Source organism: Pan paniscus, chromosome 23 (assembly GCF_029289425.2).
Source record: "Pan paniscus chromosome 23, NHGRI_mPanPan1-v2.0_pri, whole genome shotgun sequence".
NCBI lineage: Eukaryota > Metazoa > Chordata > Mammalia > Primates > Hominidae > Pan > Pan paniscus.
In genome coordinates, this window is record NC_085927.1 from 2,258,554 (window position 1) to 2,268,553 (window position 10,000).

Sequence of the window (10,000 nt, forward strand, 5' to 3'; positions counted from 1 at the left end):
CGATTCTCCTGCCTCAGCTCGGCCTCCCGAGTAGCTGGGATTACAGACAGTACAGCACAGCACGGCGCCCGGCTAATTTTGTGTATTGTGAGTAGAGACGGGGTTTCACCATACTGGCCCTGTTGGTCTGACCGCCTCTTGATCCACCGGCCTTGGCCTCCCAAAGTGAGGGGGTGACAGGCTTGAGCCACCGCGCAGGGCCCATTTATTTTATTGTATTGTATTTATTTATTTTAATTTATGTATTTATGTATGTATGTATTTATTTATTTATTTTTGAGACGGAGTTTCGCTCTTTTTGCTCAGACTGGAGTGCGATGGCGCAATCTCGGCTCACCGCACCTCCGCTTCCCAGGTTCAAGCGATTCTCCTGCCTCAGCCTTCCTAGCAGCTGGGATTATAGGCATGTGCCACCGCGCCCGGCTAGTTTTGTATTTTCAATTGAGACGGGATTTCTCCATGTTGGTCGGGCTTGTCTCCAACTCCCGACTTCAGGTGATGCGTCCACCTCGGCCTCCCAAAGTGATGGGATGACAGGCATGAGCCACCGCGCCTGGCCTATTGTATTGTATTGTATTGTATTGTATTGTATTGTATTGTATTGTATTGTATTGTATCGTATCGTATCGTATCGTATCGTATCCTATCCTATCCTATCCTATCGTATCGTATGGTATTTTATTGCATTGCAATGGATTGTATTGACTTATTTTATTTAGTTAGTTACTTTTGTGTTATTTTATTTATTTATTTGTTTGTTCGTTTTTGCCTGATCAAAGGTCAATCAGACCCAGTCGTCAAAGTGGCGGTTTCCTAGGCAACAAAGGAGGGAGGAACATGGAGGTGGGGGCGGGGGGCGGTGGAGAAGACACAGTTGCCCCAGGCTGTGCGCAGGCGGCCTGGTGCTCCCTTCCTCTGTGAGGCCTCCGTTTTCAGAGTCACAGTGACCGCTAGGTGATGCCCGACGTCTGCCAGTGAGAGTGTCAGCCCGAATGAATTGGGATCCCCTGGGGACGGGGTGGGGGGAAGGATGGAGGCTCACACAGCACAGTGGGTCACCGCGCCTCCAAAGCGATCCCCACAACTAATCGACCAGGGCTCCTGGGGGGACGCAGCCTAAGTCCCCCACCCATCGGATCATCTGGAACTTCCGTCCAGAGACGAGAGACCGACTGGGAATTCTCGACTAAGGCCATTTCTAAAAGACTGGTTTCTGTGTTTTGGTGAATCTGTGCATTTCTGTATCACAAAATGACTGACTTTGAACGTTACGATTTTTCTCCTCCTTACGTGTACGGTCCTGTGATAGACAGACCAGGGGACTCCTCAGCTCAGAGTCCGTGAGGCCAGAAGCTGACGTCCCAAATTTCTATTTAGAATGAATTTAAGCACGCCAGCCAAACGCTCTGCCGTGAAACTGTCTGTCGGGAAGACAAGCGGGGGAGGGGGGAAGGGGGGGTCCGGGCGCCGTAGGCTCGCTCCTGTCATCCCCGCACTTTTGGGAGGCCGAGGGCCGGTGGATCCCTCGGCCCAAGCCTTGGCAACACGGTGAAACCTCGTCTCAAAAAAAAAAAAAAAAAAAATTACAAAAACTAACTGGTTTCATAACCTGGACTCAAAGTTAATAAATAGATAAATAGGCCGGGGGCGGTGGCTCACGCCTGTCATCCCAGCACTTTGGGAGGCCGAGGTGGACGGATCACAGGGTCAGGAGATCGAGACCATCCTGGCTACCACAGTGAAACCCCATCTCTACTCAAAATACAAAAAGTCAGCCAGGCACAGTGGTGGGCGCCTGTAGTCCCGGCTACTTGGGAGGCTGAGGCAGGAGAATGGCGTGAACCCGGGAGGCAGAGCTTGCAGTGAGCCGAAATCGCGCCGCTGCACTCCAGTCTGGGCAACAGAGCGAGAGTCTGTCTCGAAAATAAATAAATAAGTAAATACATAAATAAATAAATAAATGTAAATAAGTAAATAAATAGATTAAAATTGAAAACTAAAAAAAAGTAAAATAATTAAAAAAAAAAAAAAAAAACAAAAAACGTAGCCGGCCGGTGACGATGGCTCACGCCTGTCACCCCAGCACTTTGGGAGGCCGAGGCGGGCAGATCCACTGGGGTCGCCAGTTCGAGACCAGCCTGACCCACATGGAGAAATGCCGTCTCTACTAACAATACAAAATCAGCCGGGTGTGGTGGCCCCTGCCTGTAATCCCAGCTACTCAGGAGGCTGAGGCAGGAGAATCGTTTGAACGCGAGAGGTGGAGGTTGCGGTGAGCCGAGATGGTGCCACTGCACTCCAGCGTGGGCACCAAGAGTGAAACTCCGTCCGAAGGGGAAAAAAAAAATAAGGGCTGTATTCTGTTATTTTTGCTTCCTACCCTGACAAGAACATAATACAGCTGTTGTCTTTCTGCCTGCCTGCCTGCCCGCCCGCCTGCCTGCCTGCCTGCCTGCCTGCCTGCCTGCCTGTGGCAGGGCCTCATTCTGTCTTTCGCCCAGACTGGAGCGCAGTGACACAATTATGGCTCACTCACTGCAGCCTCAACCTCCCCAGGGTTAGGCGATTCCTCGAGGGATCCTACGGCCTCGGCCTCCCAAAGTGCTGGGGTTACAGGCGCGAGCCACCAGCACCCGGCCTGAGTTAATACATCTGGTCTCACTGCGTCTTAACCACGCACCCACGAAGAACTCAAGTCAAGAGAGAGTCGGCAAGAGACTCTCAGCATTCTCTCCCGAAAGCACGTGTGTCCCGAGCTCCTGTGGTTTCAGGTGGCCGCGCGTAGAGGAGAGATTTCCCATGTTTCCGGAGAGGTGCGAGCCACAGTCACTCGGGGCATCCGAGCACGAGATGGGGTTTCTGACAGCGACTGAAGGGCCAGGAAGGGCCAGAATCTGCCAAGGCCCGCGTTCCAGGGTGGGGCCGATGGAACCCAAGGTAGAGGGAGTCAGCGGTCCGCACAGAGAGAGCTCCAGCCCTAGGCCCCACTGTGCAGACCGAATCAGAAGGAAGAGAGTCCTTCGTCCTACCTGCCACATCCCTCACATCCCCCCACTGAACTTGGGAGTGGATCCGTGTTCTAAACACGAGGTGACTCTCGGTTTGCAATGGATCACAAGGGGCCGGGCTTTCCAGAGTCGGCAGGATAAAGAAGTCATTCTGGCTCGGACTCCCCCATCCCACGGTAACGGTCGGTAACGGTCGCTGGTGACTTTAAATGAGCCGGGGCTGGCCGGGCCGGAGCCGCTATGGGGGTGGGGGGGGTGGGGGGGGGGCGGTGCCTGAGGCACTGCAGAAAGTGGGCCTGAGCCTCGAGGATGGCGGTGCTGCAGGGACCCGTCCAGGCTGCTATATGGCAAGCACTAAGCCACTATGCCTACCGAGGTGCGGTTTTCCTCGCAGAACGCCTCTATGCAGAAGTACACTCAGAAGAAGCCTTGTTTTTACTGGCAACCTCTTCTTACCGCTCAGGAAAGGCCTATAAAACATATAGACTCTTGAAAGGACACAGTGGTACTACACCGCAATGCAAATACCTGCTTGCGAAATGTTGTGTTGATCTCAGCAAGCTTGCAGAAGGGGATCAAATCTTATCGGGTGGAGTGTTTCCTAAGCAGAGAAGCCATGATGATATTATTGTTCCTGAGTTTGCTGATTCAGCTCGCTTTCCCCTTCCATCGTTGGGACATGTATATTGCAAGACAGATCGGCTTACCAAAGGGTCAGAATGTGACCAAAAGAGCCTCCGTTGAAATCCTTTCCTCTGGTGTCCCTTTGAATCATGATGTGAAATAGGGGGGAAAAGCCAGATCCCGACCAAACATTTTGATTCACATCTCTAGAGAGCTTTAGCAACTGCCTGTCCAAGTGTTGTGCCAAAACACTGGGACCTCGTCCTAGCTTATGTCACAGACAGCCTGAGACCGTTCTTACGGAAACACCCCAGGACGCCGTTGAATTAAACGGATTGAATTGAGAATCTTCCAATTCAAAGTACTCCTTGAATACAGACTCCCCAGTGTCTTCTATCGATTCAGCCGTCCTTTCACCTGATACTGTCCCACTGGGAACAGGAACTTCCATATGATCTAAACAGGTTCAACATAAACCAAAAACTGGTCGAAGTGTATTAGGAGGACCAGCAGCAGTTAGTCCATGAGCCCCAAGTGTTGGCATTTTGCCATTAGAAGCCCCAAGTCCCGGAGACGGATCCTATGGACAAAACTGCACTGGTATTAGACACCTTCTGTCATTGACGTGCCATCCACCGGAGCCCCTTCAAAAAAGTCTGTTGCCGGAATCGGCCAAACCGGAACACAGTCTGTCTTCTCGCAGAGGGGAAAGAGCCGAAAGGTAACCCCAATTCTCGCAAAAACACAAAGTTCTGGTGCGCCGACAAGGGCAACACCTCAGGTATTGAGCCCCACTATGGCATCTCCCCCAAACGCACCGCCTCGAAGAAATTCACGACTCTTGACTAGTGACAGCTCCACAACCGAGGAGAATAGGAGAAAATTAAAAGGGAAGTTTCCACCTAAAATCCCAAACAGAAAAACAAAAAGTAAAGCTAATAAAGGAGGAATAACTCCACCGAACATAAGTGATAGCCATGGAAGTGACAACATTGGACTCTTCCGTCACTCCAGAAGGGAAAATAGCCGCAATCGCGCCTCAGATTCAGGCTTTTAATCTACAAAAAGCAGCAGCGGAAGGCTTGATGAGCCTTCCTCGTGAAAGGGGGAAAGGTTATTTAGCTTTGTGTTCTCACCACGGCAAAGAAGCTGTCAGTATCTTGAGCCATCTAGCTTCTCACCACCGCAATACCGGTTGGGTACTGTGCCAAATTGGAAGGGCCTATTGTAAACTTTCAGAGTCCACACAAGCTGAAAGAAAATTCTCAGAGGTTAGAAGGATTGAGAATTACAGAGTCGAAGGCATGGAGATCTACTCTACAACACTTTGGCATCCTCCGAAAGATGTTGCTCTTTCAGTTGTGTCCAAAGACTTCACAGACAGGGATAAAACTTCGCCAGCCAGAGGCCTGGTGTGCTGCAGGGAACTGTTTCGGTCTGCAACGGGAACACGATATTGCGATTCGATTCTTCCAGAGAACTCTCGAAGTGGATCCAAATGATGCTTATGCCTATAGTGCATTAGGGCGTGAGCTTGTCTTCACTGAAGAACTGGACAAAGCATCAGCTTGTTTTCGAAATGCTATCAGGGTCAATCCCAGACATTGTAAGGCATGGTAAGTGGTAATGAAGTGTAAAGACAAAGCCCTATGGATGGCGCCGGTACTCGCTAGTTTTTCTGGTTAGATAGCTCTTTATTGTCACGAATTTGGTTAAAAATACTTAGGGATGGTACATAGTGCTGAATAACTTCTAACTAAGATGTTTCCTTATGAAACGTATGTCTTGAACAAACTCTGAAATGAACTCATGATCATAGAATACCAGATCCTTATACTCAACAGTTTCAGTCTTCTAGCAAACTTTTGCAGACGCTGTAGTTGTCTTTGGTTCGTGTATGTGTTTCTTTAGTTGTGTGACTGGATTTGTGACTTTTTCTTCGAGCACCGAAGTGGTGATGGGGACAAGGAGCGCTTGGGAGATTGGAAAGGAATAGCATAGTTCACTTATTGGAGAATAGAAAAATAGATGGAAACAACTCACGAGCTGCTGCTTTTTGACAGTGTTCCAGTTTACGGAGTTACTATGAAGAACTTCACGTGCCCTTTAATGTAGCGGTCTCTCTGTTTTACTCTTTTGTACTCGTGTATAAGTGGGCACATAGGAAATTACTACCTAGGTCCTATTGTGATCAACTGAATAAGACATGAAAAAGTGTGGTCCTACCTCTGCCTCAACAGCATACTCACCGTTGACATTTATTGCATTTTTCTGGACTGACTTCATAGTTTAAACGTCAAGAGAAGGCCGGGCGCCGTGGCTCACGCCTGTCATCCCAGCACTTTGGGAGGCCGAGGCGGGCGGGTCACGAGGTCAAGAGATCGAGACCATCCGGGCCAACACGGTGAAACCCCGTCTCTATTAAAAGTATGAAGATTAGCTGGGCGTGGTGGTGGGCACCTGTAGTCCCAGCTACTCGGGAGGCTGAGGCAGGAGAATCGCTTGAACCCGGAGAGGTGGCGGTTGCAGTGAGCCGAGATCACACCATTGCACTCCAGCCTGGGCGACAGAGCGAGACGCCGTCTCAAGAGAAATACATTAAAAAAATAAATACATACATAAGTAAATATCAAGAGAAAGTATAATTCTGAAGTCATAACCCTGTGGTAGTTATTCTGTCAGATACGGTGGTCTTTGGGGTGACTTATTACAGCAGTGGAGTTCTATCATTTGATTTGCTTCTAAATCTGAAGCATTATATTACGGAAACATTTTTTGATTTGCGAATATGTTGTTGAATGGATCATATCTCATTTTGCTGTAGTAGTTACATGGCCCGAAAGATGGCCAAAAAGATAGTGCCAGCTACTGCTGACCAACGCAACAATCAACTTGCCAATACTGCCTTCTCTTCCGATGGCTATGTTCTCCGTCCTATTTTAAGAACTCAGTTCTTCATAAGACTTGTGTCGTTTTCGATTTTTTTCCCAAGTCTGGTTGATCCTTGTGTTGTGATGTTTTTAAATGTGTATTGTCTGTTCAGCTCTTTTGCAGGAGTCGCATTCTTAAAAAAATCTTAACCCTATCAAAAATTGTGTTTAAAGGAGGATTATTCAGATCGGCCAGCTTTGACTAGGAAGAGTGTAAATGCTGACGTATTTAGGTAGCTCTAAATACTGAGCAACTTTATTCTAACCACAAAATGGATAGCCTTTCTTTTGTCTTCACTTTCGCTATCATTAGCACAGTGTTTAATACCTTTTCTTCATCTATAACACAATTATAATGATATAGGAAGCCACTCAAATAAGGCAGACACGTTGCGTTGCACTTAAAAAAAAAAAAAGAAGAAGAAGAAGAAGAAGTCTCTCTGTGGCACAGAATGAGGTGTGGCTCGAATCTGGAATCTCCAGTGAAAACCAATGAAAGAGGGTGAAACCCCGTGTCTACTAAAAAAAAAAAAAAAAAAAAAAAAAAAAAAATGAGCCGGCCATGGTGGCGCTGAGACAGGAGAATCACTTGAACCCAGGAGGCAGAGGTTCCAGTGAGCTGAGATCACGCCGCTGCACTCCAGCCTGGGGGACAGAGCAAGACTCCATCTCAGAAACAAACAAACCCACCAAGCCAGTAAAGGTGTTTAATTCGATGGTGTCAGGCTCAGGTCTCTTGACAGGATACATCCAGCACCCGGGGGGAAACGTCGATGGGTGGGGTGGAATCTATTTTGTGGCCTCAAGGGAGGGTTTGAGAGGTAGTCCCGCAAGCGGTGATGGCCTAAGGAAGCCCCTCCGCCCAAGAAGCGATATTCATTTCTAGCCTGTAGCCACCCAAGAGGGAGAATCGGGCTCTCCACAGACCCCACAACCCCCAACCCACCCCACCCCCACCCCTCCCACCTCGTGAAATGGGCTCTCGCTCCGTCAGGCTCTATTCACACCGTGTGCTTTTGGAACCTCCAGCGTGTGTGCGTGGGTTGCGTGGTGGGGTGGGGCCGGCTGTGGACAGAGGAGGGGATCAAGCGGCGGTGTCCCGCGGGTGCCCGGGACGTGGGACGTGGGGCGTGGGTGGGGTGGCCAGAGCCTAGGGAACTCATCGCCGGTCAGGACGTCTCCCCTCCTGGTCCCCTCTCTGACCTACGCTCCACATCTTCGCCGTTCAGTGGGGACCTTGTGGGTGGAAGTCACCATCCCTTTGGACTTTAGCCGATGAAGGCCGGGCTCCCAAGAGTCTCCCCGGAGGCGGGGTCTTGGGCAGGCTCACAAGGATGCTGACGGTGACGGTTGGTGACGGTGATGTACTTTGGAGGCCTCGGGCCAATGCAGAGGTATCCATTTGACCTCGGTGGGACAGGTCAGCTTTGCGGAGTCCCGTGCGTCCTTCCAGAGACTCATCCAGCGCTAGCAAGCATGGTCCCGACGATCCCAGCTCCCAGCAGAGGCACTTTTGTTCACACAGGATCCTGGGCAGGAAAGTTCTCAGCAGGCTTAGGCCTCCTAGCCAAAAAGCCAAAACCACTTCTGGGATTTTTTTCGAAGAGCCAGTGGTTCCACAAGGGGCCGTGGGTAGTTGTGGAAATGGAGAGAAGTGTTTGCACATACATATTGGAGACAGAACGGACAGGGCTCGGTCACAGATCACTTAGGACACGGGCAGATGCACATTGAGAAAACTCTTCCGGCATCCTAGGGGAACAGAGGTACGATTTTTCGAGACAGTCGAGGGAGAAGCCACACCAGATTTTAGGATTGGATCTTTATTCCTATGTAGTTTCTATGAGGTATCCAAGTCCAGAAATCAACTCGCCAGTTCTGTACAGCATTCTGTAGGGAGATCAAATCTGGGATGTCAGAAGTTAAGAATTCGGGCCTTGGTGAGGGATTAGATTAGATGTACTTGAGCTTATTTTGCAAAAAAAAGAGAGGGCGGGAGATAGCGAGAGCCAGAGCCAGAGACCGAGACAGACAGACAGACAGAGAGAGAGAGAGACAGAGAGACAGAGAGACAGAGACAGAGAGACAGAGACAGAGACAGACAGAGAGAGACAACGATACACAAAGAGGGAAAGACAGAAAAAGAGAGAGAGAGAGAGACAGATAAAGAGACAGACGGAGAAAGACACAGATGGTCAGAGACAGAGAGAAACAGAAAGAGAGAGAAACAGAGACAGGAAGGGAGAGAGACAGGCAGAGAGAGAGAGACAAACAGACAGGCAGACAGACAGGCAGAGAAAGAGTAAGACAGAAGGCAGACACACACACCCCCCCACACCCCCCCCCACACACAGAGAGAGAGAGAGAGAGAGAGAGAGACAGAGACAGAGACAGACAGAGAGACAGAGAGAAAGAGACAGAGAGAGAAAGACAGAGAGAAACAGACAGAAAGAGAGACACAGACAGAGACAGAGAAACAGCCGACAGGGGGGAGAGAGAGAGAGAGAGAGAGAGAGAGAGAGAGAGAGAGAGAGACAGAGAGAGAGAGAGACAGAGAGAGACAGACAGACAGGCAGAGAAAGACAGTAAGACAGAAGACAGACACACAGAGAGAGAGACAGAGAGACAGAGACAGAGAGAAAGAAAGACAAAGACAGAGAGAGAGAGAGAGACAAACAGACAGACAGGGAGAGAGACAGAGAGACTAAGACAGAAGACAGACACAATGAGAGAGACAGAGACAGAGAGAAGGAAAGACAAAGAAAGACAGACACGGACAGAGAGAGACAGAGAGAAACAGACAGAAAGAGAGAGAGAGACACGCAGAGAGAGAGTGAGAGAGACAGGCAGGCGGAGAGAGAGTAAGACAGAAGACAGACAGAGTGAGACAGACAGGCAGAGAGAGACAGAGAGAAAGAAAGAGAGAGAGAGACACGCAGAGAGAGAGAGTGAGAGAGACAGGCAGGCAGAGAGAGAGTAAGACAGAAGACAGACAGAGTGACAGAGACAGGCAGAGAGAGACAGAGAGAAAGAAAGAGAGAGACAGACAGACAGAGAAAGACAGAGACGGAGAGAGAGACACAGAAAGAGAGAGAGAGACAGAGACAGAGAGAAACATACAGACAGGGGGAGAGAGAGAGAGAGAGAGAGAGAGAGAGAGACCGACAGACAGACAGGCAGACAGGCAGAGAAAGGGAGTAAGACAGAAGACAGACACAGTGAGAGAGACAGGCAGAGAGAGAGAGACAGAGAGAAACAGACAGGCAGAGAGAGAGAGACACAGAGAGAGAGAGAGAGAGAGAAGACAGACAGAGAAAGAGAGAGACAGAGACAGACAGAGAGACAGACAGAGAGACACATATTTTATAATGCTTTTGATCACATAAACGGTGGCCGGGGTATACTTTGAAAACAACGACAACAACAACAACAACGACA

The 10,000-nt window shown here is 49.5% G+C and overlaps 1 pseudogene; it reads left to right on the forward strand.

Annotated features, from left to right (window-relative positions):
• Nucleotides 1-3,317: 3,317 nt before the first annotated feature.
• Nucleotides 3,318-10,000, forward strand: part of LOC134730159 (cell division cycle protein 27 homolog) — a 6,985-nt pseudogene continuing 302 nt past the window's right edge.